Raw genomic sequence first — 27,094 nt, 5'->3', positions numbered from 1 at the left:
TCACTAATCTAGAAAGGAAGCAAGTGTTTCATTAGAAACCCCAACTTGTGGAATTCATGGATGATGCTATGGTGACATAAGAGAAGCAAATCAAGGGGTTGAAGACACTTCAATCAATGAAGTTGTTGAAAGAAGCCTGGATGACCTAAAGATAAGTGAGGTATGTATGCTTGTATTTAAATTTATAAAGTTATTTCGTATGGTTGCAGGTAATATGGATCACTACTTCTATCTTGAGAAGTGTGATCAAGGGAAAAGGGATCTCTTCCTTTGAAAGGATGCAGGAAGGCATAAGTCACACTAGATGAAATCAACATAATATGTCCTCATATGAAGTATGAGGTGGTTGACTTCAATCAAGGAACTCTGATTGGAAGCTCCTAGGAATGGAATGTGTAAGAAAGGAAGAGATCGTGAGATATGCAAGCATGATGAAGGCAATCAACATTCAAAAGACCAAGAAGATTTGACTAGGAAATCTCCCAGAAAGATATGAAGACTTTGATGGAAGTTTGAATAAGATAAAGACCCTTGACAATGGATATCTTTGGTAGATGTGTTAACATGTATGCAGGATGCTGATACCTACTGGAAGATGTCATGATGAAGAGCCATCTCATAAGGTACTATTTGATTTAATGTTATGTTTTGATTTCTTGAATAATATCTAGATGAGTTCATGCAGGGCTACTGGAACAAGAGTTGTAAGCACAAGTACAACTAGCATTCATGTGGTGAATGGAAATTCCTGAAAGAAGCATGATGAGAAAGAAGTAGCCATATGAATAAGGTTCCAGATATATATCAAGAAGGCCACTTTCCATGAAGAAAAGAATGATATGACGAATCAAGAGGGAAAGTGATGGATGGCTAATGCCCTACAAGGAAGAAGCTCGACTGAATTTCATGACATCAAGAAAAGAAATTAATCAAGCAGCTGAAGGACCCATGAATAAGAAGTTGTTGATGAAAAGAGAGTCCCTAGTTAAGAGGGAGCTCTGACAAGTCCCTAACTGAGAGGAAGCTTGGACAAGTTCCTGGTCAGAGGGAAGTTGGGTACATTCCTTTACAGGAACGAGCATATCTTCCCTAGTTGAGAGGGAGAGATAGACACAACATTTTGTCTTCACTTGGGAAGAAAAAATTGAGGATTGGGTAATCATCTGGCATTCGATGCTCTTTGAGGATGTGTAGGGCATCCAAGATAGGAGTAGGCAAGAGGACCGATATTCTTTGAGGGCTGGGAACCCAAGATAGGAATAGTCCTAGAAGGTCATACTCAATGAACACCCGAGTGGGTATGTACCTTGAGAGACAATGATGAAGGTGTCTATAGTCATTGGTCTCTCCAACATTATGCTCTGATCTAATAAGAAATAGAGCTGCCAGTCAAGGCCTTGCTGTGGAAACAATGTTGGTTACTATGATGCTATACAGATGGGTTACCAATCTGATTCTTCTTATGAGAAATTTTGTAGATTGAGAATGACCAAGTACCATTATGAATATTTCCCTAGTTAAGAGGGAGTGTTGAAGAAAGTGGTACTAGGTTCGGTCTTCGTAATGACACAATCTTTGTAAATAATGAAATAAAAGAATTAAAACTACTTTTGTATACCTTGCTGTATGGGTTTCATGAGCAAAAATTTTATTTTTTAATGGCTCCCATTGAGAGACTTAGGATTTATTATTGAGTCAAAGAGTCAATGTCATGTATGAAGAGCTCTTCTTGAGCCTATGTTAGTTGTATACAAGTCTATAGAAATTTCTAACAACCCTCCAAAGACAAGCACAATCCATCTTGAAGAAATCAACCTCCAGACAATAGCAAAAGAAGTCATGTCGGCTCACCTATGGAGACACACCTGTTCAACATGACACGCCGACTCATTTATGGAGGTCAAACTACTATAGATACCCTGCTAAGATTTTTGCATAAGGACAGGTTTAGGATCTCGGATACCTTTGAAACTTCAGTGGTAATTATAGTGGGTAATTACTGTAACAACTCGACTATCTCTAAGATTTTCAGAAGTCACCACAGTGGTTCAGTATTTCGGATAGATCAACCTCTCTGTATTTTTCGGATGGGTACCCCAGAAGTAAAGTCTCAACATCCTCACAATCATCATGATCATTGTCTCGACATACTAGACAGTCTCAACATATCTATAATGATAAGGATCTTGGTGCAGGAAGAGAACACTTTGTCTTGGCATACTTCTAGATGCAGTCATGATCTCGGTATATTTGTGATGAGGAGATCTCACAGTGACACACTCTGTCTTGGCATAAATCTACAGTGACACACTCTATCTTGGCATAAATCTAGATGTAGTCATGATCTCGGTATGATCTCAGTATAAATCTAGTCATGATGCTAACGTAGATGTAGTTAGAAGATGAAGATCTCAGTGAAGGTATAGCTATGGTGCAACAGTAATGATCTCGTTGTTATGATGAATATCTCAGTGAAAGTGCAGTAATGATGACCTCGGTGAAGCAACAGTGATGATGATGATCTCAACAATGACAAAGAAGAAAATTGGTGTCTTGGTCTTGGAGTGGCCTAATAGGTCAAGGGTCATGGTCTTGGTATTCGTCAATTGGAATCTCTATAAGAAGAATTTTGTGCGGGTTTTCCTCTCAAAGAGTGAGAGGTTTTGGCCTTGGTAGAAAGCCAACATTTTGTGTTCTTGTCTCTTTTGTTTTGGTAGCTATTTGATGAACTAAGAAGACACACTCTAATCATAACAAGTGAAGATTGTGCTAAGAAGAAAAAGTTAAAATACCTCACAAATAGTTATCACGGAAAGAAGAATCTTATTAAACTTAACTTTCCCTAGATTCTTCAACGCAGAGCACATCCGGTGCTACTAGAAATCAACAAATAATAATTATAATAATTATTATAATAATATGATGTTAAGATTAATGGTCCAAGGAGTCTAAATAATCATAAGAATATAATATTAATCATTAATTATTAATATGGACATTCCCAATCTCAACATTAAAATTCAATTAATTAAATAAATTATTATTTAATTAATTATGTTAAAATTTAATTAATTATATTAAATAAATAAATTATTATTCAAGGCCAAAAGTTCAAAAGAGAAAAATAGAATAAAAGAAAAAGGAAAGGAAAACATGTAAAGAGAAGGAGAAAGGGAGAAAGGAAGGAGAAAAAGGAGAAGGTTGAGGGAAGAAGATTGAGAGGAGGGTTTATGAGAGAGACAGTGGATAGTGGGCTTGCATGAATGACTAAGTTTAAAACGATCTTCTTGGTTAAAATTGTTGGGATTCTTCTTGATTTCGATGGTTACCCTGATGAGACAGGTAGTGTGGAAAGGAACAAAAGTAAGGGTTCTAGCCTTGTTGAAGAAAATTAGGTGTTTGGTATTGTGAGTGTTCGACAATGGCTAATTTAGAAACACAGTTATGGATTTTATCAGCTATGTGCTCTATGAAACAAGCCTTGAAGGATCTTTCTGTTTGGCCTATGTAGGATTTCCCATAGGAGCAAGGGATTTCATATACTCCAGGGCCAAGCGGGGGGTTGGATCTGTCTTTAGGAGACCTAAAGAGTTGTCTTAGCGTGGTTTGGGGTTTTAAGTAGGTTTGAATGTTCTTTTTATGCAAGATCTTGACAATATGGTTAGTGACACCTTGAATGTAAGGGAGGGTAGTTTTTGATAAGGGGGGAGATGGAGGATTGGGTTTGGGCTTCAGATGGAGTGCTAAGTGAAAAGCTTTTTTGATTTGAGAAGAAGAGTAGCCATTGGTTTGGAGGTCTTTGGTTAGGTGGAGACATTCCTTGTCAAAGTGTTGGGTATCAGAAATGCGAATGGCTCGAGTCACCAAGGTCTTAAGGACAACAACTTTTTGAGCAAGGTGGTCATGGGAATGAGCATGAAGGTATCTATCAATATGAGTCTCTTTTGTAAACTTATTTGGATAGGGATCCATCAAGATTTTTAGATACAGGAATGTCAAGGAATAAAGGGGAGTTGTTGACTCCCAATTATTAGTTCCATGGCATCCCTGCTTTGCACTCCTTTCTCAACCACCTTAACCAAATCTCCCCTCATATTTAGTTTACCATGGAATTGGAAGTCAACAAGTGCCTTCTCTTCTTTGCCGTTCTTGTATCTAAACTCGTTGACGACTCCTTACACTATCAAGTTTACCCAAAAAAGACCCATACTAATAGATACCTTCATGCTCATTCCCATCACCAACTTGCTAAAAAAGTTGTTGTCCTTAAAACCTTTGTGACTTTAGCCATTGGAATTTTTTATCCCCAACACTTTGACATGGAATGTCTCCACCATACCAAAGCCCTCCAAACCAATGGATACTCTCCTTCTCAAATCAAAAAATAATTTCACTTAGCCCTCCAACTGAAGCCCAAATTCAATCCTTCATCTCCCCCCGATCTGGATTTACGAGGGAACGAAATGAAAATACATATTTAAAACATAGACACAAAGATACAATGAAATTGAACTTCAATTAATAAATAACAATTGTTGAGACTGTTTACATGTAGAATGAAAACAAACTGGCTTATGTCTGAGACGATATGTAATGGCTACTCGCCTTCCTGAAATGTGTTACAATGAGGCTCAGAGGCCTTTTTACATGAAGAAACAATGAGAAACCCTAAACATCCAAAACCCTAACCCTAGGAGATGAACTGCCAAAGGCTTATGGGCCCCAATGGGGTATGTTGGATTGTCAACTTTTCGGGGATCATAACTTTGGTATACATCTCCATTTGGTGCACACAATAGCTCGTTAGAAAGGTCTATCCAAGGAGAACAATTTTCGATTACAAATGTCAGTATTTGACTGCCATTTCCATCTTTCCCCAAAAAACGTTGTTTAGGGCCTCAAAATGGCTTCAGAAATTCAAAGCCTAAAAACTACCAAAATAGGAAATTATGTTAAAAAATCAGAAATTGATAGGAAATTGTGTTGTAAACAAAGTAGAATAGGTGGGTGTACACCAATATCCACCTGGATCAATCCTCCCCCCTGGGATGCAATGGTCCCCATTGCATTGAGTGCTTCCATGAGATAGGGAAACTTCTGCTAAACTTGGTCCCTGATGAGCCAATTGCCTTGGTGTAGGGGATGATTTTCTTTGACAACCCAATACAGCTGGATCCTCTATTGGCACATGTTCTTAATTTGTGTGTCCATGGTACAATCAATTGTGTCCTGTTCAATGCAATATGGGTTGAGCTCTTGGGTGTCAGTGGGTCGGCAATGTTTGATGTGTCCAAGAATGGGGGAAAGTATGGCCGAAGGCAGTCCACATTGAATACAGGTTGTAGGCCAAGGAATGGGGGGATACTTAGCTCAAAAGAATTGTCACCCATAACCTTGGTGATTGTGTAAGGTTCGTATTAGAGTGGTCGAAGCTTATGACGGGTTCCTACAAGGCGTTCCTTTTGCAAATGCAACTTGTTACCACAAATTCTAGCAGGCTTTGGAGAGGGAAACCTTACAAGACAAGTGCCAGACTAAGCATTAACAACGAGATGATTGCCCACTGTCACCACAACCAATGCCCCTTGCTCTTTACGAGCTTTCATTAATGGGAGGAGTCTCGTTAGGAAGGAGATCACTAAGAATAAATATGCTAGGTATAGGGCATAAAGTGATAAACCTAGAGCTCATTCTAAAGTGAGGCTCAATAAATGTACAAGGCTTTAAAGAAGCAACTTGCTCTCTAAGAAAAGCCCTAAAAAAGAAGGCACAAGACCTAGGATTTTGAGGTTTTTCGATGGTAATAAGTATTCACAAGGTCAAGGAATGGGAGAAAAGGCTTCTTATGGTTTACTTCAACAAGTACCAAACTCATACAACCTTCAAGGAAGTCCTCAAGTTGAGGGAGAAGAACCAAGGTTTCCCTCTTATAGCAACATCTAGGGCAAAAGATTTTATGGATGAAACTTGAGTGGATGGCCACCAAACTTGGAGCATAGTAGCCTAGATCTTAAGCAGTAAGAGGTTTGTTTGCCACTGTTTGCATCATCATACTTTTGCTACGATAGCTAAGGGTTGGCAACATGTTGAAAAGTGTAACTAGGTTTGGTCTTCATATTGACATGTAATTATGATTTTATGTAATGAGATGTAAAGAAGACCTTAAATTTTTGTATTGACTTGCTTCATGGGTTTCATGAGTAGGAGATTTTGTTTTTGAGTCAAGACTCCCATTGAGAGTCTTTAGGAATTATTTGTCATCTAGTCATAAAATGATAGAGTCATTGCCATGTAATGAAGTCATGCTGCACTTTGTATAGAGTCAAACTTGTCTATGTAAAGTATCCTCCAAGACCTTATCACTTATCCTCTTCAAGTCAGCCTCCAACGATGGAAGAACATGCTAGAATAAGTCGGCCTAAATCTTGTGATCATGTCGGCCTAAAGGACATGAAATGAAATGTATATATAACCACACTCAACCTTATTCAAATGAAAGAAACTCGACAAGCATTCGGTCAAGTAGAAGTGCGAAGAAGAGGTCAAGCAGAAGTACAAAGAAGAGGTGAAGAAATAGTGCGAAGAAGGGGCTACAAAGGAAAGTGTGAAGATAGAATTCTTTTGGGCATAGCAAAGAAGGTTTCTTCTGGGGTCAATGAAGGAGAGTTTCTTCTGGGCAAGCAAAGGAGAAGTTTCTTCTGGGATAGCGAAGGAAGAGTTTCTTCTGGGATAGTGAAGAAAGGATTCTTCTGGGGTACTTGTTTTGGGTGATAGTGATAGGGATTTAGAGACCGATATTCTCTAGAGGAAGCCAATGAGATCATAGAGACCGAGTTTGTCTAAAAAGAAGTCGAGAAGAAGCAGTGTGAAGGATAGAGATCGAGTTTATCTAGAAGGAGCCGAGGAGAGCAATTCAAGATCGAGAAGAAAGTCTATAAAGGGAAGAGGCAGAGCATCAAGGTTAGTGACAAGGTTCTTGGGAGGTCACCAGAGTCAAGGGTCTTTGTCATGGTCTTGGTACTCATCAATTGAAGATCTAGAAGAATAATTTTGATCGGATTTTCCTCTAAAGAGGTGAGAGGTTTTGGCCCTAGTTGACAAGCCTACATACTGTGTCACTTGTCTTTTATTGTGCATATTGGTAATTGTCTTGATGAAAAGAACACAATAATAACATAACGAAGAAAAAGACTATAAGCTAAGAAGTAGAAGTATATCATAAGCAATTATCAAGCAGTGAAATCTTTAACTGTTCATGCCCTAGATTTCTCAACATGGTATCAGAGCTCAGTTGTTGAAGTCAAGAAGGGGCATTCAATCAAAAGACATCAAGCAATGGAAGAAGGGTCATAGCGGATTCAAGGGCCACTTAGGTTAAGATCTTCAAACCCTAAATCAAATAAATCTACCCCAGCAAGAGTCTTGAAACCATCTTCACGGAAGAAGGAAGACTAAATCATTCAAGGAGGAAGCTCTCTCTTATCAATCTCTCAAGTAAGTCTATGACTATATTTGATAATAAGAAAATGTCTTTTTGCAAGGAAAGCAATAAATTAGTTGGGGCTACAAATTACCTTGCATGGAAGAAAAGGACAAACCTAAATCTTATTGAGAATGAGGTCATGGATCACATCAAGGGGGCGATAACCCAGCCTCCAAAGGAAGATACTTAAGCACATGCTAGATTCCTGAAGGGAGAAGTAAGAGCCGAAATCCTTATAGAATCTATAAAAGACTCTCTAATCCCTTATGTATCAAAGTTGGAGACTGCGAAAGCTATATATGACAAATTGGTAAAGTTGTTTTCTGTAAGTACTGCAGGAGAAGTATCTCATTAAGGCAAGAACTCTACAAACCGAAGATATCCAAGGAAGATGGAATAGCCTCATGCTTTATGTGGATATCATAAATTCGAAATCAACTACAAGAGTTGGGAGAAGTCATGTTTGATAGAGAGATGACCATAGTGGTATTGAATGCACTATTGGAATAATGGGGTAACTTCACTTCAAGTTTATATGGGAAGAAAGAGACTACTCCATTTCAAGATCTATGGTCACTTTGTAAGATCGAAGAAACCATACTAAAGGCAAAGGTTGATGTTGGACCAAATGAGCAGAATCAAGCATATGTTGCTATGGCAAGAAGGAAAGGGAAATTTGGAAAGTTCGGTCCTCAAAAGAAAAGGAAGAACTTGGCTAAGTTAAGATGCTATGGATGTCAAGAACTTGGGCACTATAGAAGAGATTGTCCTAAACGTAGTAAGGACAAGAGGGATAGGGAAGAAGCCCACATTACTGAAGAAGTGAAAGAGCCTGAGACAAAGAAGTTTAAGAATGAAGAAGTAAAAGATCTCTACTATGACTAAGATGATCTTCTTCACTAGAAGGTACTTTTCACTTGTAATTTATAGATAAGAGGCAGTGTAAATAAGATAGGATGCATCAAATTAGAAAATAACATTCTGATAGAAGCATTAGAAGTAAGAGCTCGTGACATGGGAAGCAGAAAGAATGTCTGGAATAAATTCTATTGTTTACAAAGAATAAAAATCTCTTGGAAACCTCATAATGATACTTATAGAAAGAAGTAGAGGTCATCATCGACTGGGATCATCATACCATAGTCAATAAGGAAACAACTGTCGGGTAAAGATATGAAAGATCCTCAAGTTTCTATGATGGAATCCTTATCAAAGGATTCACCGATCTAGAAAGGAAGCAAGAGTTTCATCAGGAATTCCAACTCATGGGATTCAAGGAATGATGGTATGATGACATAACAGGAAAGCATGTCTAAAGGATAAAGTTCTTTCGTTCAAATGAAGTCGCTACAGGAAGTCTGAATGACCGAAAGAAAAGATGAGGTATGCATGCTTACATAGATTATTATGAAAGTCATGTCATATGGTTGCAGATAATATGGATCACTATTTCCGTCTTGGGAAACATGATCAAAAGAAGAAAGGATCTCCTCCTTTGAAAGATTGCAAAAAAGCATAAGTCGCACTAGATGAAATCAACATAAATGTCCTCATATGAATCATGAGGAAGCTGACCACAATTAAGTAACTCTGATTGGAAGCTCTTGGGAGTGAAGTGTGTGAAAAGAAAGGAAGAGATTGTAAAATATGCAACAAAGGTAGAAAGCATTCAACATCTGAAGTCCAAGAAGATTTGACAAGAAAATCTTTCGGAAAGATATGAAGACTCTAATGGAAGTCGGAAAAAGATAAAGACCCTTGACAATGAATATCTTTGGGAGATGTGTCAATCTGCATACAAGACGCTGATACCTACAGGAATATGATGAAAGACCATCACAAAGGTAATTTTGATTTAAGTGTTCATTTCTTATTTTTAACTAATATCTGGATGGGCTTATGTAGGACTACCAAAGGGAAGATCTGTGAACGACTTCCAGGAAAACCATATAGAAAGATGTAAGATCCTTTCAGAAAATATGGCATGAAGAAAGCAACATGACATGAAGCAAAGCTAGATGGAAAAATTGATGGATCACTCCTGATAAAATGAGGACATGACTAACTCATGGATGAAAGTGATGGATGGTCTGTGCCCTATGAAGAAGTCCCCGAAAGATGAAGACTCCATGATGAAGAATAAATTCATGACATCGAAGGAAGGAGCTCTTCAAGCAACTGGTTGTTCCATGATCTCCACATGAGGAGCTGCTATAGGTCCCTAGTTAAGAGGGAGCCTGAAAAGAAGTTTCTTACTTGGAAGAAACTTGGAAATTCCTAAGCCAAGAGGGAGCTTAGGTACATTCCTTTTGTAGGAATGAGTACATTCCTTTATTGGAATATGTCCTCCCTATTTGAGAGGGAGAGATAGACATGTCATTCTGGTCTTCACCTGGGAAGACAGAATGGAGGATTGGGTAATCATTTGGCATCCGATACTCTTTGAGGATGAGATAGGGCATCCAACAGGACAGTAGTCGTGGATGACCGATATTCTTTGAGGGCTTGGGAGTCCAAGATAATGATAGTCCTCATGGAAAACACCATGAGTACTTGGGTAGGGGATGTTCCGATAGAGACAATGATGAGTGTCTATAAATCATTGGTCTCGCTAGCATTGAGCTCAGATCTTGTGGAGAGATAGAGCTATTAGTCAAGGCCTTGCTATGTAACAATGTTGGTTGATATGATGCTATACAAATGAGTTACCAATCCGAATTCTTCTTATGAGAAATTCTTCAGATTGAGAAAGTCCAAGTACCATTATTAATACCTCCCTAGTTAAGAGGGAGTGTTGAAAAGTGTAACTAGGTTCGGTCTTCATAATGACATGTAATTATGATTTTATTTAATGAGATGTAAAGAAGAAAAATAAAATTATTGTATTGACTTGCTTCATGGGTTTCATGAGCAAGAGATTTTGTTTTTCAGTCAAGTCTCCCATTGAGAGTCTTTAAGAATTATTTGTCATCTAGTCATAAAATGATAGTCATGGTCATGTAATGAAGCCATGTTACACTTTGTCTAGAGTCAAACTTGTCTATGTAAAGTATCCTCCAAGACCTTGTCACTTATCCTCTTCAAGTCGGCCTTCAATATTGGAAGAACATGCCAGAAGAAGTCGCCCTAACTCTTGTGATCATGTCGGCCTAAAGGACATGAGATGAAGTGTATATATAACCACACTCGACCTCACTCAAATGCAAGAAACTCGACAAGAATTCAGTCAAGCAGAAGTGCGAAGAAGAGGTCAAGCAGAAGTACGAAGAAGAGGTAAAGAAATAGTGTGAAGAAGGGGCTACAAAAGAAAGTGCAAAGATAGAATTCTTCTGGGCATAGCGAAGGGTGATTCTTCTGGGCATAGCGAAGAAGGTTACTTCTGGGGTCAACAAAGGAGAGTTTCTTCTGTGCAAGCGAAGGAGAAGTTACTTCTAGAATAGCGAAGGAAGAGTTTCTTCTGGGATAACGAAGAAAGGATTCTTCTGGGGTACTTGTTCTGGGTGACAGAGATAGAGATCTAGAGACCGAGATTCTCTAGAGGAAGCCAATGAGATCATAGAGACCGAGTTTCTCTAAAGAGAAGTCGAGAAGACGCAGTGTGAAGGATAGAGACTGAGTTTCTCTAGAAGTTGAGGAGAGCAGTTCAAGATCAAGAAGAAAGTCGAGAAAGGGAAGAGGCAGAGCATCAAGGTTAGTGACAAGGTTCTTGGGAGGATACTAGAGTCAAGGGTCTTTGTCATGGTCTTGGTACTCATCAATTGAAGATCTAGAAGACGAATTTTGATCGGTTTTTCCTCTCAAGAGGTGAGAGGTTTTGGCCTTGGTTGACAAGCCTACATACTGTGTCACTTGTCTTTTGTTGTGCATATTGGTTATTGTCTTGATGAAAAGAACATAATAATAACATAACGAAGAAAAAGAATTCAAGCTAAGAAGTAAAAGTATATCACAAGCAATTATCAAGAAGAGAAATCTTTTAACTATTCATGCCCTAGATTTATCAACATGGTATCAGAGCTAAGGTGCTGAAGTCAAGAAGGGGCATTCAATCAAGAAGACATCAAGCAGTGGAAGAAGGATTGTAGCAGATTCAAGGGCCACTGAGGTCAAGATCTTCAAAACCCTAGATCAAAGAAATCTACACCAACAAGTCTTGTAACCATCTTCCAGGAAGAAGGAAGACTAAATCATCAAAGGAGGATTATAAATTCAAGCTCTCACTTATCAATCTTTCAAGAAGCAAATCATCTATCAACATCAATATTTCGGAGGAAGCAAGCATCAATCTCTCAAGTAAGTCTATGACTATATCTGATAATAACAAAATGTCTTTTTGCAAGGAAAGCAATAAATTAGTTAGGGCTGCAAATTACCTTGCATGGAAAAAAAGGACAAACCTAAATCTTATTGAGAATGAGGTCATGGATCACATCAAGGGGTCGATAACCTAGCCTCCAAAGGAAGATACTCAAGCAAATGCTAGATTCATGAAGGGAGAAGTAAGAGCCTTCATGATTCTTATAGAATCTATAAAAGACTCTCTAATCCCTTATGTATGAAAATTGGAGACTACAAAAGCTATATATGACAAATTGGTAGAGACCTAGAACAAAGAGGATGGTGGGCATGTGAGCCAAGCGAAGACAGAGAAGAGTATAATACCCAAATAGAGACAGATTGAAGAAAGAAACTAAGACATCATCCATGACTTGTGCAATAGAGACACACTTACACAGGAAGTCTCCTTTTCGTAAATTGCCGCGCTCACCCTCTTGGGCCCAATTCCACACCGCGCACCTCAAATAGAATTTAACCCAAAATGTGACCTCTACACAAATCAGAAACCCACTAGGGACCCAAAGACAAGACAAAGGGATTACCTGCACTAGACAAAGGTCAAAGCTATCCTGAACCCCATGTTCGAAACTGACTTCAATGCTCCTAAATTCCTAGGCAGGCTCATCGCTAAGAGGAAGTCCACTCAAATTTGTACCAGGGTCCTAAATAATGATTTGAGAGTCGATACCAAGCCACACTACTGCAAGACGAGCGTGACTTTGCTGCGCCAGTTGAGCCAACACCCAAGCGAGCATGGATGGTCCCCGTCGGTGACCTTCCTTCCCGACCTACGCCCAACACTCATCGCCTTGGTTCCAATCGCCTGCCCCTTTCTCATAGCTATTTTTAAAATGCTAGTCCTCGCTTGTGAAGAATTCGAATGGTCATAGTATTGTCGCCTTCGACCATATTTAAATCCAAGCATGTGTACTGCGTGCTATGAGTGGACAACCCTGATGTTCGGTTTTCATTTGTTTTCCCATGCCCATTTGGGGAATTATCCAAACAATTTAAAAAAAAATATTTATTTATTTTTTATAAAAGAAATATAAAAACATATTAAAAAACGGAAAAAAATCAAAGTTAAACAAAAGAAAAAGGAAAGAGAAAAAAGGGGTATATATATATTTATATGAAGAGAGATTCCTACTTAAAAAAAAAAGAAAAAATACACTACAGTCATTGTCGCTGTCGCTGACAGAGTTGTCGTTCGCTGCAAATTGGCCCGGTTGTTTGCGATTGCGTCAATCGACGCACAACTTCCCCCATTGACAATTTCCGCTGCATTCTCCAGCGATCGACATCCCTGTTTCACCTCGAATAATTGCCGTTTTTCCTCTAGAAACCGCATCCAAGTCACCGACATTTTCCTTTGTTCGATTTATTAGTCCCCTCGCCCACTTCTACACACTTTCTACCACCTGGCACCATCGTGCTATTGTTGCATTAGCACGCGCTAGTCACCGGTTGGTATGTCGTAACTTCTTTCACCGTACCATCCTTGAAACCCATATAATGCCGCAGTCCAAACTTTTTTTGATTATATGTGAAAGGATTATATACTAAAGGATTTGGTGCAAAGGGTATAGCATAAAAATCCATAAAAAAATATTATAGCAATTAGCATATCCCTAGGAAAGTGGAACCTTTTTCCACTATAAAGGTTTATATTGTAAAGGCTATAAAAAGGATGAAAGTATAAAAATATCAAGTTATATTAAAGGAAGAGTAATTTTTTAAAGCGTAATAAAAATTATAATAAATTTAAAGGGACAATTTATTGAAATAACAGAGATAATACTAATCTTCCTTAAAGTGGAATATATATATATATAATGTTAAGAAAAATAAAAAATCAAAGTACCATTGATAAATTCATCGACAATCGCACAATGGAGTCAATTGTTGCAGAAAAAATGATGAATTACAATTCAAAGGAAGAAAAGACAAGTCTCGTAAGCAAGTCTATGTTTTGGACCAGATGTCCATTTTGTAAAACAGAATTTGAGTATTCGACAGATTTTAAAAATCAAACAACGTTCTGTTCGAAATGTCAGAAATTGTTTAATCTTGAAGAATACCAAGGTAATACACAGACACAAATTGAAAGATTAATGGAAGAACTCGCAGAATTTTAATGAAAAAACGAAGCATCAGAAAAGAAATATAAAGATCTCGCAGATCGATCTGATGAAGGATCAATAGAAAGTAACAGAGAAATTTGGCATCTAAGGGACCGTGGTGAAAAATTACTTGCGAAAGTCAAGAAGGCCAAAGCTACAAAGAAAATGTGAAAATTTCTAATCTGAAACTCTACTGCAGCAACTGATTTATTTCACCTACTTATTCTTCACAATAAGTTATTTATGAAATCTCTTCAGCAAATATTAAAATAAATTCTACTGTAGTTATCACATAATTACACAGAGAAAATACATGCACAAGAACCAATCATATCAACACAATTGTTTTTGGACAATTGTCCTCGGAAAAACCCAATGCGGGAAAACTGGTGCAACAGATGAGGGTTTTATTAATCTTCAGCAACAATCGCTTTTACAAGGAATAATTTTATAGAGAAACTAAAAGAAAACACCTAAGACTTTCCCTTGGAACTTGTTTGACACTTTGGAGACCCTTCTCCCACTCCTTTGTCACCTCTGCGTCACTATGCATGGCTCAGCGTGGCTCTAAGTGGCTCTGCGTCCCTCTGCGTCAACTTGCGTGAGGGCTACGTCTCTCCTCTGGATTGCGTCTCACTCTGTGCTCTCTCAATGTCCCTGCGTCACCTCCTCCTGAGACATTGACTGCTGCTAATGCCGTCCTCTTCCTCCACCTGCAACACTTCCTCTGATATCGATCTCCTTCTCTTGAGAATTGATTTTCCTTGAGATACCGAGTATTTACCGTTGTGTCTCCAAATGCGCCTCAAGTCTTCTCTTATACTTTTCCTATTGATGAATCAACGACCGAGATTAAGTCTCTAATCAACGACTAAGATTAAAACAGACTTGATCCTGGTCTCTTAGAAGCTTCTCACCCTTATCTTTATTAATACCCATTAATATTTTTATTTTCCTAAGTTTATTCTTATGAATCCATTAAAAATATTAATTATTTTAATAATTCCTCATCCGAGTGGAATTTCTCAAAACGATTTTTGGGTCTTGGAGATCTCATGTGCCTTAGCCTCTCCTCCAAATGTTAAAGCTAGAGCACATCCGATGCTACCAAGAAATCAACACTCTCTCTTAGCGAGGAATGTGCTCTAGTAATGCCTCACCATGGAATCATCACACTGATCTTGTGCATTGGTCCTCTGTGCTGATGCTCGGCCTGCTGCCCCACATCCACTGCACTGCTGCTTCGTGTATTGTTGCCCACGACACTGCCATTGCCACTGCTACATTTGTACTGTAGCTCCCTCTCAACATGCTGCATCATGCTGCCCATAGCACTGCGAGTGCTAACTGATGCTCTGCAAATCCCGACACTTACCCATTTCTGCTACTGAAATGGATTCTTCACCATCCCCATCTTCTCCCTAAAATAAACAAACTTTGTTCTTCCTAGAGCCTTGGTGAGGATGTTTGCCACCTGTTCTTCTGTAGGAGTGTACCTCAATTGTACTGCTCCTCGTTGGACACAGTCTCTGACAAAGTGACACTTGATGTCAATGTGCTTCGACCAATCATGAAATACTGAATTCTCAGAGAGCTTGATGCGACTCTGATTATCACACATGATCCTTGTCACTTCCATCCTTCTCCTGAACAGATTCACAAGCAATTTCCTAAACCATATGGCTTCGCACGAAGCTGTGCTTGCTGCCATATATTTTGCTTCAGCTGAGCTCAGAGCCATGAATTTCTGTTTCCTACTACACCAGGAGGTCATTCCTGATCCAATGTTGAAACAATACCTAGTTGTACTTTTCCGATCTACTGAACTTCCAACCCAATCTACATTAGTGAATCCACTCAGCCTGATGTCATTGCCTTGGGTGTACAATAGTCCATGCTCGACGATTCCTTTTATATACCTGAAAACATGTTTGGCCGCTGCCCAATGCGCCCTCTTGGTTTCCACCATGAACTGACTAAGGGTGTTGACAACGTAACAAATGTTTGGTCTAGTATTGACCAGATACACCAGGGACCTTATAGGCTGCCTGTACAAGGTATGATCAACATCTTTATTTTCTAATGCATCAATCTTCTTCCAGTTGGTGATCATTGGAGTAGCCATAGGTCTACAGTCCTGCATCTTGAATCTCTTCAAGATCTCTGTAGCATATCTCCCTTGTCCAAGGAAGATCTCACCCTTCTGCTGCCAAACTTCCAACCCCAGGAAATAATGCATCTGACCCAAATCCTTCATGTCAAATTTTGTGGCTAGGTTCTTCTTGCAGAGTTTGATGAGCTTGGATGATCCTGTCAAAAAAAGATCATCCACATATAACACTAGGATTAGAGGCTCATTCTCTATGACAAGATAGTAGAGATTAGGGTCTGCGTCACTCTTGACGAACCCCATCTTCTGCAAGTAACCATCAATTCGACCGTACCATTCTCTAGGTGCCTAATTAAGCCCATACAAGGCTTTCTTTAATTTGCATACTTGAGATTTCTTCTCATGTGTCTCAAAACCCTCTAGCTGTTCAATGTACACTTCTTCTTCTATTACACCGTTCAAGAATGTCATCTTGACATCCATCTGGTGAATCTCCCACCCCATCTGTGCTGCAAGAGATATCACGGTTCTAATAGAAATATACCTAGCTACTGGGGCGAAGGTTTCTTCATAGTCTATCCCTTCCTTCTAAGCATACCCCTTAGCCACAAACCTGGCATTCTATTTCTCCACACTGCCGTTTGCAGCATATTTGACTTTGTAGATCCATATTGAACCTACCACTGACCTGTCCTGAGGCCTAGGTACCACTTCCCAAACATCATTGACCATTATAGAATTGTATTTCTCCACCATAGCATCTACCCATACTTGACGCTGAATGATCTCGTGAAAACTAGAAGGTTCCCCAACCTGAGCTACTAGGGTCTGGTATCTGTCTGGCTGTCTTCGCTGCCTCTTTTCATTCCTGGGTGCAACAATGAAGTCCTTTGCATCCTGTAGGATTTGTTGGAGTTACCGACTCGTTCTTCCATTGGTAGTGGGTACATCTATCAGCTCTTCCTCTTCATGAGATTCCTCTTGTTTTGAATTTCTGTTACTAGATTTTGCTGGTCGAAGTGGTTGGACCAATGGATCGTCTTTTGACTGCTCCTTGGAAGGTATTTCTTGGGATTTCGTGAAAGCTCTGTCCTCCATGAACTTTACATACCGCCAAACTACGACCTTCCTACTCCTTGGAAGATAGACTCTATATGCCGTAGGATTCTCGCTATATTCCACAAGATATCCTTTCTCAGCAGTTTGATCTAATTTATTTCTCTTTTCTTCGGGTACATAGGAATATGCTAAACTTTCGAATACCCTGAAATGATCGACTTCAGGTGTCTTCCTGGTGAAGACCCTTTCGGGAGTGATTTTGCCCAGTGCCCTGTGTGGAGTCCTGTTCTGGACATAAATTGTCATGCTGCATGCTTCTGCTCACAGGAATTTGGGCATATCCTGATCATACAACATTGGCCTAACTACTTCCACAATAGTCCTGTTTTTCCTTTTTGCTACTCCATTTTGCTTCGGATTGTAGGGAGCTGTCCACACTCTTTTGATGCCTTCCTTAGCGCAAAAAAATGGTGAAGTCCTTGTTAACATACTCTCCACCATTGTCTGAGCGCAACACTTTTATCTTCTTTCCTGTCAGATTCTCGACTAGAGCCTTGAACTCTTTGAATCGACCAAAAACCTCATCCTTGGTTTTCAGAAAGTAGATCCAAGTCTCTTTGGAATGTTCCTCGATGAAGGTAACGAAGTATTTGGCACCACTCGAGCTTTTGTGGACATTGGTCCGCAGATGTCTGAGTGTATCAATCCTAGAACACTCTTAGCTCTATTTTTGCTTCTAGAAAACGCTGCTTTGGCAAACTTGCCTAGAGTGCACCCTCTGCATACATCATCTCATTCGACACTTAGTTCTGGAACTCCTGATACTATTTTCCTGAGAATTCTCAGAGCTCCATGGTGCAAGTGTCCCACCCTCCTGTGCCATAGTTCATTCAAATTTTTGTTTCCATTACTGCCTATCAGTGGCAATGGTGATTCTAGCTGTAATCTATACAGTCTGTTACTTCTGATTCCAATGTGGGCCTTCCTTTTCCAACTTGGGTGTTTGACATATACTTTCTCCTTAATGAATAAAATGTCATAACCCTTGTTTTGAAGTTGAGATACGGAGAGTAAGTTCATCCCCAATCCTGGGTCATGCAGCACATTGGTTGCTCGAAGCTGCTCTCTTGCTTCGGTTTGAAAGACTACGATACCTCTTCCTATTGGGGTACACTTTACCTTATTTCCCATGGTGATCTGAAAATTCATTCTTTCTTTGTGATAATCTGAAAAACATTCTCAAATTCTTGTCATATGCCAGGAAGCTCTATTGTCTATATACCAAACCTCAAAGGAGGTAGAGCTTGCTAGGCAAGCGACTTCTTCTTCCAATCTGGAAGCTAACATAGAATAATCGTGATCCATGTCCGTTGTGCCTTCTTCTGGAAATCTGCGTGAGTCCATTTGAGTTGATGCCTCTGCAAATAGCAGTGATAGTGGCAGTGTCTTTGTAGCAGTACAGATTGCAGTAGCGCAGTGGATGAGGGGCATCAGGACGAGCATCAACAGCACAGAGGACCAATGTCGTGGATCAATGTGATACTTCTGCTAGGAATTATTGCTAGAGCACATTCCTCACTAAGAGGGAGTGTTGATTTTTGGGTAGCATCGAATGTGCTCTAGCTCCAAAATTTTGTGGAGGGGCTAGAACACATGAGATCTCCAAGATCCAAAAATCGTTCGGTGAAATTCCACCCCTATTGTATTTTATTATAATAATTAATATTTTTAATGGGGTTCATAAGTCTAAACTTTGGAAAATTAAAACATTAATGGGTATTAATGAAAATATGGGTGAGAAGCTTCTAAGAGACGAGGATCGAGTTTAATTTAATCTTAGCTGTTGATTAGAGATTAGATCACGACCGTTGATTTCTCAATAGGAAAAGTATAAAGGAAGGCTTGGGGTCAGTTGGAGAACACACACAGAGAGATTGATGAAATCGATTTTCTGAGGTGAGAGGTTCTCAGGAGGGAAATTGATTGGGGAGATCTTGCAGTTGAGAGGTAGTGATAGTTCGGGAATACAGACATAGAGAAGCTTGTGGAGGCAGCGTAGTAGTGAAGAGAGCTGATGTTGGGCCAGTCTTGGCCCACGCAGCCTTGACACAGAACCAGAAGGGCCAATGTAGAGGGAGAGAGCTGCCTTCCACACAGAGTGTTAGAAACCCCTGTAACTGCCAGAATAGTCAGGGAAAGCTGACGTAGTGTGTAGAAGACCTGACGCAGAGCCTCAGAGAGCTCCACACATGCCCACACAGTTACTGCATGTTGAAGTTTCTAAGATTACCTAGTTAGAAACTCTCCATGCACTTTTTCTGATTTATTCCTACCTACTTGTTATTTTCCTTAACAAGTTATTTACAATGTAAATACTAAAAATAAACGCTAGTGCATGCTCAACATATTACAGATCAAGAACTAAAAGAAACAAGAACAAACACACCATATGACACCATTATTTTTGGACTAATGTCCCTGGGAACACCAAATGTGGGAAAACCGGTGCAACTATCTGAGGGTTTTATTATTAAGCAATATCAGAGTCCAATCTGGGTGTTGAAACTGGCCTACCCAACAGAGAATTTCCTTGGCAGTAATACCTCTTAGTTTCTGACAAATCTCCTGGCTGAAACCCCGGATAATCCTTCCGGCAGCTACTCGGCACCAATTTGCCCCAGAAACCCCAGCTTCAACCTCTCTCTGGACTGTGACAGGACCTCTCTGCGTAGTGCTGGCCTTGTGTCACCCCATATGGGTCTGCGTCAGCCTTAAGAGGCCCTTCGTCAGCCCTCTGGCCCTCTGCGTCAGCAACGCTAGCTTCTCTGAGGCTCTGCGTAGCTCCCGACTGCCTCTGCATGGCCCTGCATGAGCCCTGGCTGGCTCTGCGTCACTTTCCCCGGCTACTGCGCTGCTGCCCAGCACAATCTTTGCCTCTCTGTGCCTCTGGAGTCTGTACTCAAATGCCCCTCAGCTGCATCTCCCGATCACTAATTCTATCTCTCTTAGCAAACCCCGCTCTAGAGAATAGAATGACTGATCACTCTGGTGTGTTCTCCAAATGACCTTCAAGCCTCCTCTTATACTTTTCCTGTTGACATATCAACGGTCGAGATTAAGTCCCTAATCAACGGCTAAGATTAGATCTGACTTGATCCATGTCTTTTGGACCATTCTAACACAGATTCATATTAATACACATTAATATTTTATTTTCCCTAAGTTTAGACTTAGGGACTCCATTAAAAATATTAATTATTTTAATATCTCCTGATTTGTTTAGAATCTACGCAAACCCTTTCTGGGTATTGGAGGTCTCATGTACCCCAACCTCTCCACCAAATTTCGTGGCTAGCGCATATTCAATGCTACCCCAATTCGACACTATAAAGGGGCAATGCAGTTGTAGCCGATGCCAACCAGTTTTGTTGCCGGATCAGTCGGAATCTACGGGGTAAAGTGAGGTAAAACTCACTCAGGTTTTCCGCCATTGTATTTCTATGTCACTGGTTTGCCGGGAGGGCAACCAACATTTGTATTCAAAACTTCTGCTTAATAATAAAAAACCCTCAGAGTTGCTGCATCGGTTTTCCCGCATAGGGTTTTTCTGGGGACGTTTAGTCCAAAAATAAGTGTGTCCTTTGCATGATTGTCTCATTTATTTTTTCAGTACTTGATCTGTATATTGGTGTAGGATGCAGTGTATTTGCATTAATATTTTTTGAATATTTCTGAAAATAACTTGTTAAATGAAAATCACAAATAGATAATGCAAGTCAGTTTACTGCAGTAGGATTTCTGACTTGTTTGATTAAGAAATTTTCACATCATCTTCTGCTTCACTTGGTTCTATGGGTTTTTTTAATCTTTGCCTCACACGGTTGTGTCTGCATGGAGGTTGCCTGATCTTTGTCTCTTGCTTTCCATATTTTGCACTCTAGATTCTCTACTAGAGTGGATTTAGGGTTGTTGTTTGTCAATTTGAGAGGCTTGCTTCTCTGCTACAATATATATATTTTTTTTTGTTTTGAATCAAGATGAGGGTTTTGTTGCACCTATTTTGTCACAAGTCTAAGGAAACAATTGTACACAAATTTTCAAAGTTCAAAATCATCAGCCAACCAGTTCTTATGTTATTGTAAAGCAAATTTCTGCAAATTGTAATGTAAATGATGCTAGTAGGACCATTTCATTATGTAACAACCTAAGTAAGCCTATGATTTTGGTGACGAATTTCATCCTAGGAGATTTTTTGTGTCACTTCATTATGTGTGTTTCTAAACATGGATAATCAACATATTTTTTCCTCCAACTTAAACCCCAAAGCTAGGGTGGAATTTATTGACAAAGTCTTAGGTGAGTCTTAGCGTTATATCGAGTCTTTATAAAAGTGGTTGGGAATAATTTAAGCTATTTGGCTAAATTATTTTATTACAGATCACTTGGTCTACTAGATCATATTGTGTCGCAGAATTGGGTAATTATTTTGAGGGTCTATAACGAATGGGTATTCCCCCTTTGAGGGTTGAATTTGTAATATCTGATGTAAAAAATATTTTAGTGCATGGTCCCTCACAATCAGACACCATGGCTAAAGTATTTGAGGGTGGAAAAATAATTAATCCCCTCTTGTGTCAATTAATTAATTTTTCTGACAAAAATAAAATTAAATCCTAAGGTAGAAAATTAATTAATTTAGAGTCAAAAAATTAATTTTAGAGATTAATTTCTCCAAGTGGAAAATGGCCAAAAAAATCGTAGGTCAAAAAGAAGTTAATTTTTCAAGGTCCCCCACCAAGGCAAAAATGGTTTTTTAAGAAAAATGAAGTCCTTGGACCTTGGTGGTTAAGTCAAAGTCAAATTTTTGAAGAAATTAATCCAATAAATCATTTTTTAGATTAATAAAAAATGGTTTTTATGAGAAATTCGAAAATTCTTCAAAAATAATATTTTTGACGACAGAGATTAAAAGATGATCAAATATTTATGAACGGCCGAGATTATTTTGACGGGGATCAAACCAACTAGCCATTATTTTCCACTTGGAGTATTTATCTATTAATTAGAAGCCATTTGCTTCTCAAGATATGATGAAAGCTCTGACTATGGTCTATATAATTTTGTAATGCTAGTGTTGTTCTATTGATCGGTTGGGAACGTTTGAAATATCATAATAAAAGACTTTGGGGTACAATGCATGGTGTTCTTTATCTAATGAACTGTGGTATGTGCTGGTTATGTGCTTTTGTATATTGTGCTTAAATTTTTTATAAGCTTGTTTATTCATTAGATGGTGATAAGAACTTTCAATTGGTAGATTTTGGGTCTATTTTAGGTGATCTGATTCGCCATATGTCTAACAAGTTTGCTTGAAGAAATATATAGAGTTTGCAGGTACACCGGCCCTTGGGCTCCAAGTTCATAGACTTTGGAGGAGACTCAACCCTGTTTGGGCTTTGGACATTTTATATGGTTTTCTTACTTCGCTAAGGCTATGGTCAATGCCATAACTTTCGAAACACATTTGATCTATTGTCATTATTCATCATTTAGAAAATTATTTCTCAAAAATATTTTATTTCCACAAGTGTTGTATATTTGTATATACCTTGTAAATACATTTTCGTAACACTTGTTTTGCAGAAATTGTGGTTTTAGGTTTTATTTTAAATTTTTTCATATATTGGGGTTTTGGGTATTTCTATTTTCATTTGTGCAGGTGAGCTTCAAGAATATTTGTTGGGGTTTGTGCTAGATGTAGGCCTTTGAGGGTAAGATTTAGTCTCAATTCTATTTGCAGGGCCATCATCGAATATTTTGCAGTGAAATTGAGCAATATTAAAGATCTAAAGTATAAACTAAAATTTTGTGAGGGTTTGTAAATTTTTAAGGCCTTAAGGCCCAACGTCAAGCCCTAGTACCCTAGACGCTGCCCTTGTATACCCTTCCATGACTGGCCGCAGGTGTGAAAAGGTCTCTAAGGCTTGGCTGTGAGCTCTTTTCCCCTTGCTGTAGGTATCTCTAGGCCTTTCAGGCCTGGCCGCAGGGCTTTGTGGCCCTCAACCCCTCTCCTGTGGCCTTTTCATCCCTTCCTTGGCCTCCTCTATCCCTCGCTGTCCATTCCATCCCCTTAGCTGCCCTCTGTCTGCCTCCTAAGCCTTCTTCGGCGCCCTATTGCTCTCTTCCGTAGCTCCTAGGCCTTTCAGCCTCCCCTTCATCCCCTGCCAATGCCTCTTTGTGGGTGCCGCAAGCCTCTTGGAGGCCATTTCCTTGAGCAGTAGTCCCAGAGGGACTGTGTACCCTAGGCCGCAGTCCTTGGAGGGCTTGCAGCAGGCCTTAGTGGACTTGCTTAGCCTCTCTTAAGCTCTTTTCAGCCTCTTTGCCCAGGCCACTGTCCTTATTAGGCCTAGCGTTGCCTCATTTTGGCTTCTGGCCCTCATCCTAGCCCTTACCTTACCTCATTCTGATTTCTGAGTTAATATATTGGTGTTTTGCAGCAAATTTGCAGTAATTTGTGTTTGTAGGTGTCCTAATCACTGAAGGCAATTTGGGCAAGTGTATTATTCTTCTACTAGGCCCAAAGGTTCACTGGTTTGCATCTTCCAATCCTTGATCTCCTAACTTTTTACTTACAGCTATCTAAAACACTCATAACAGTGGCAAAATTTTCACTTGAGAGCCCTAAAAATCATTGATAAATAGCCTAAGCTCATCACCTAATCATTGGAATAATTGTGGAAGTATCTCTTAACTTGTTTCATGAAAATTGGACGACTGTCATAAGTACCCTGAAGTCTGATATATAGCAGTGGTTGAAGCATCTTTTCATTTCTCATTGAGGAAAGAACTTATTTCATTATTTAATGTGCTATTGTTAAAAGGATTGTTAGCATTAGTAATATTGGATAAGGACACTAACGTTTGTTGTCTTGTGAGTTCCATACTCCTAATTGTGCACATAAGCTCACTCTCTAAAGCACTTGGCATTAATCTCGACAATCTCTTGTTAAATTGTTGAATTGTCCTTTTGAAGATCTAGTTATCTCTAGCAATGTAATTGGCACTTGAAGTAACTTGTTCTAATTGTGTTGAAGAACATTAAGTCATCAAGCTCTTAAATGTTTAAAACACATTGGTATCAAAAATCTAAGTGCTTTTAATCTCTTGAATGATTTTTATTGGCATTCTCATAATTTTAAAGGCTTCTAATTGTCTAAAGGGCATTATCTCTCTTGAGTAGTCATCATTAGCATAGTTGGCTAAGTGAGTAAATGCTTTAATTGTCATTAGATTCATGGTTCATGTTCAAAGTGAATATCTATTGTGAACTCTATACTGATAATCGTTGTGAAGAGCATCTATCTTGTCATTTAATTCTTGGGCAATTGCATTTTGAATATATATTGTATCTTGTTGCCACTTGCAACATTGAGAACTTTATCTTGCATATAAGATTGTTTCTTAAATTCATTGTTAAGCACTCTTGTCATAGGGCTAATCATAACTAAGTACTTAAAGTCATTAAAAATTTTAACTCAAGAAGCACTCAAGGTATCCTGCATCTCATGCTAGAGTTAGTCTTGCATTAATAACTTGCCTCCAAGCATAAAATTGGTTGATAGAGAGATAGGAGCACCCCTTCATCTTTGCTTGAGAAGTCTAGACTCTCTAGTATTTAAAACGGTGACCTTGCAATTGTCAGAGCCACAGTCTCTGCAACACTGGAGGCATCGGGTATGTTAGATTTCAAGGAGAGGGATTGTTAACCAAGCCCTTGCTTGCTTCACCTTGACTTCTCTCTACCACTTACTTTAGAGACTAGGCTCAATATAGATAAAGATCAAGGGATACACTTAGCTAGGCATTTAATTAAAATAAACCAAGATCTTGCATCTCACCTAAGTCATAGGATTTGCATAGCATATAGGATAGTTAAGCATTTAAGCAACGGTTGTTCATCCGGTCATTTGGTCCTTAATTGATATAAAACAAGTGGTTGACTCCATAAGGCACTGATTTCATTAATAATTCAATCTAATCTCGTAACTTGCTAAAATCAACCAAGTGGCTAGGCCATTCAATTGTGTCTCCTGGACTTGTTGGTTGCCAACTTGTCCTTCATCTTCACATTACATAGGGACTACCTGATGCAGCCCAGGCCTCTCCCAGGCCACAACTACCAGGATCTCTGACAACCAAACATATAAAAGCTTGGTTCATGGCGATTTATAATCTCATGATTTATAACAGCGCCCTTAAAAGACACATATTGAAATTGGACTTGCGCACACTTTAATAATGGACATGCTCATGTGCATATATTGTATAGGAAAGGCATATATACACTACCTTATATATATCCACAGCAAACTATATTCCCCTTGAGTTGAATGTTCTTTACCTTCTATTACCTGGCGATGGTTATAGGCTGGGTTTTGTCCCGGACAAGGTTTTGATTAAAGCTGAGAGATATATATATCTCCGCCCTCAATACAGTTCCACAGATGCATGAACGACTCGGACAGCCGCGGTTGTAATTATAGCGCATGCATAACCCTGTCCCGGCAATGAAACTTATATACCTCTGCTCCCTTCACTCGTGCAGATACAACTCGGCGATGGCTCGATTACTTGCACAGAAGTTGATTTGATAACCATATATCACAATTGTTCAACCGACGATCCTTCCCTTCAAACTGCGGATCCAACGCAAATGGACACAGCAGAAGTCGAGTTGCTCATCGCATTGACAACTCTATATACCTCCGTCCAAACCTGTTATCAGTTTAAAATCGAACAACAGATTAATCATTATGGTGGAAGCATATATATATCGCACAGGCCTGCATACAAATTCGGTCAGCATGTATATAATTCGCAATCGCCCAGCACAAACGGACGATATGGCTCGCCGATCATAAAGTCTTTATGATCTGATCAGAGTGGTTAAGCCCTCAACCTCGATGCGATAGCACGCTGGAAAAACGCCAATCCACCCGATTACCATACAACGGTTTCGCATAGGGTTGTAATTTGATACATGCCAATACGCTTCCTCGGTAATCACACATACAGCAAGTATATGAATCTTCAAAGATTGTTAACAAATGCATAAAATATAGATATCTATGCAGCATCGATATACATGCACCTTCTTACCAGCGCCTCATGCAAATTCATATTATATAACATCAATTACAAACAGAGACGGAAATTCAAGAATCATCAGTTGAGCATTTAACAAATACGATCCACCAGCACATATGCGATTTCAACATGCTCATATTCACATAAGACAAATATTTACACAGAATTTTCTATTCACGGCCAGATATGCAAATCTATGGCCCTTTTACAAACTGCCCGAAGGCTCCCAAGGAGAATCCTTGCTCACTTCTCACACTTCCTCCTTACACCCTCCTTGCCTTCAATGCCCTTGAGGCTCCCTAATTTATTAACTTAGCATGATCTAAAAATCCTAAAATCACTCGACTAAAGCTCATGCAATGCATACATATAGCAAAAGCATCTTTTCAGCTTTATTCTGTCTTTTTCCTATTCTTCCACATCCACTCCTTTATGTAAAAGCTCTCCTAGTTTTATTTATTTTGAGAATATCTAATTAACTTGGAATTTAGGAAACTAATGCATGCCCCTATGTCTATTATTTACAATAATTTCCCTTTGGTTGCCAACTTGTCCTTCATCTTCACATTACATAGGGACTACCACCCATAGCTTGCTGTTGGGAGACAGCTAGAAAGGAGAGGTCGGGGATCAGAGTGACAGCCCCCATTGTTGAACCATGCCTGTACATTCTGAGCAACAACAGGTTCCATGGCCATCCCCTTAGTGTACCACACTCTCAAAGTACATTATATTACACAAGAATTACATCACTTGCAGTACCCTAAGAGAATAAAGGTGGTCTAACTGCCTACATAAGTTGTCTTTACTGCCATTTCATATTGTTGTCTTGTT

The 27,094-nt window shown here is 39.2% G+C and overlaps 1 protein-coding gene across 1 annotated transcript in view; it reads left to right on the top strand.

The window, feature by feature from the left end:
• The window catches only part of LOC149175887 (poly [ADP-ribose] polymerase 2-like), a 445,779-nt gene that overhangs the window by 252,124 nt on the left and 166,561 nt on the right, over positions 1-27,094 (top strand). The gene's annotated exons all lie outside the window — the stretch shown is intronic.

Source organism: Pinus tabuliformis, chromosome 4_1, assembly GCF_031772625.1.
Source record: "Pinus tabuliformis cultivar Carrire ecotype Pingquan chromosome 4_1, CPIR1, whole genome shotgun sequence".
In the NCBI taxonomy this organism is placed as follows: domain Eukaryota; kingdom Viridiplantae; phylum Streptophyta; class Pinopsida; order Pinales; family Pinaceae; genus Pinus; species Pinus tabuliformis.
The sequence above is the reverse complement of the archived record's forward strand: the minus strand, read 5'-3'. Positions and strand labels throughout refer to the sequence as shown.